Below are 2,218 nucleotides of genomic sequence, written 5' to 3'. Positions count from 1 at the left end.
TTTCTGAAATGTTTACACAAGTTGTTAAAACATTCCATTTATAACACATGCTGTTCTTGTTTGATTCTATCAAGTTCATAACTTGATTTAGTTGTTCTTGCTTTTGATTCAATCAAGTTCACAACTTGATTTGATCGTTCTTGCTGTTGATTCAATCAAGTTCACAACTTGATTTGATCGTTCTTGCTGTTAATTCAATCAAGTTCACAACTTGATTTGATCGTTCTTGCTGTTGATTCAGCTTACTTGCTCTTTTCATGCATATTTGTTCATTTCTCATTCTTTACGTAATATAAGATTTATTAACTGAAATTAGTTCTTACCGGATGGTCGATCAAGCTTGAACCGAACACTTATTGACAACCTGTGGCTCTGATTACCAACTTGTTACACCCTTATATTTATACTAGAATTAATAGCTAATTTATACCAAAAGATAATAGTTCAACATAAGTTTAAAAAAAGTTACACTTCTTAGTCTACAAAGGACTAAGATAGAACGTACTAAGTGTGTTTAAGAATTTGTTTACAACCAAAGAACAACAATTTAACAAGTTCAAACATAGCGGAAGCTTCTAAGTGGAGTGTTCGGTTCATCATCAAGTCGCTTGATCGCCATCCATGTGACCAACTAATTACCTAAGAATCAACAAATAAGTCATTAGCTATGACGTTTATAAATGATAAGATTTCAAGGTTTAACTTCACTTTGAAACAACAAAAATATAAAAGTTTTCCAGGCTTCACCGTAATTTACGGTGCCACCGTAAATTACGGTGAGTGCTGGAAATTACTGGATCCACCGTAACACAGTAGATAACCACCGTAAATCATTGGTCTCTACCGTAATTTACGAGGACACCGTAAATTACGGTAGCACCTGGGAATCCATGTTTTTGTTTGGTTTGAGCAATTCAACCAAAATCCCAACTCTCGGGTTTCAACATTCTGCATTATCAATGTAGTAAAAATCTGATATTTCTAGTACGTCATAGTATATCCACTACATACATCAATTTATCATGTTTGGAATGTAAATCATGTTTTATTCGATTATTTGACCCGTTTGGCTTGTCTATGGAATTCCTTCCTTTATGACAACTACCAACGAGTTTAATTCGTTATTCAATCAAGTATTCAATACAACAATGCCTTCGCTTCAATTCAAAATAACTAGAAACTTTGATAATCAACTACCATGATCTAATCTCACATAATGTAACGAGTCATGTTACATACCTTGACGCACGCCCTTCAAACGAGAATCACCACCGGCTTGCCCGCTCGATGTCCCGGTATCTTGTCCTATAGAGTTTATTTACAAGACACGTTTAGAACCCTCTTTAGACATCATTTCACATAATGTACCGAAACATCTTAATTAGGCGTTAAGGCTTCAAATTTCTATTTATCAGCCTTCTTTGAGGCATTTCTACAAACACCTTGAGGGCAGAATTTTTATATCATTACATTTCAAGTTCTTAGCTCACTTTTTGGCTAACTCACCATCAACGAAACTCTCACAAAGCATGTATATATCCTACTCTTACTGGAGTTTATCTTCTATAATCAATTTACACTAGGATAACCAACTAAACCCTAGTGTTCATCATTATCATGTAAAACCCATAACCCACCTTCAATGTGTTCATGGAATTTTCCTGAATTTGGTCATGGTTTAGCATGAAATCAGTTAGGTTTCACTTCTAATCACCTTATCAATTCTAATTAAACCCAATAACACACATGCAACATAAATTTTCAGATTTTCTAAAATCATGAGAAATTCAAACAAGGAATTAACACAAGTTTTTACATACCTTGGAATCCTCTCGTGATGAGGATCACTAATCTATGTTTGGATTTCGTTTTTGATCAGATTTGAGCTTTCAATTTGATGGTTTTGTGAGTTTAGGGTTTTGGAATGGGGGTGTCGCCCCCTACAGCTTTCTGATCGACCAACACTCCAAATTTTGGAGTGTTTGGTTACTAATTGTAATTTAGTTTTAACTTTTGACAATTCCAGCCCCTCTACTATGTTCTACACATTATTTAGTAGGCTTTAACCTTTCATGAGCTATTTCTAGTCTATCAACTAACTAGGTTAAAAGTTTCTAGTTAGTAAACTCCCGTTTATTTATAATTTATAATTTTAACATAAAGCTTTATATTTTCGGGGTGTTACAACAAATCAATCTTTGGTTTCCAAATTGGTTTG

General features: G+C 34.0%; 1 long non-coding RNA gene across 1 annotated transcript; it reads right to left on the bottom strand.

Annotated features, from left to right (window-relative positions):
- Positions 1 to 495: 495 nt before the first annotated feature.
- Positions 496 to 1,935, bottom strand: LOC118481308. Its single transcript, XR_004865392.1, has 3 exons — positions 1,821 to 1,935; positions 1,240 to 1,305; positions 496 to 639 (listed from the first exon to the last, which is right to left on the bottom strand). It is a non-coding gene; the product is annotated as an uncharacterized LOC118481308 (long non-coding RNA).
- Between the last annotated feature and the right edge of the window lie 283 nt (positions 1,936 to 2,218).

This window comes from Helianthus annuus, chromosome 8, assembly GCF_002127325.2.
Source record: "Helianthus annuus cultivar XRQ/B chromosome 8, HanXRQr2.0-SUNRISE, whole genome shotgun sequence".
In the NCBI taxonomy this organism is placed as follows: domain Eukaryota; kingdom Viridiplantae; phylum Streptophyta; class Magnoliopsida; order Asterales; family Asteraceae; genus Helianthus; species Helianthus annuus.
The sequence above is the reverse complement of the archived record's forward strand: the minus strand, read 5'-3'. Positions and strand labels throughout refer to the sequence as shown.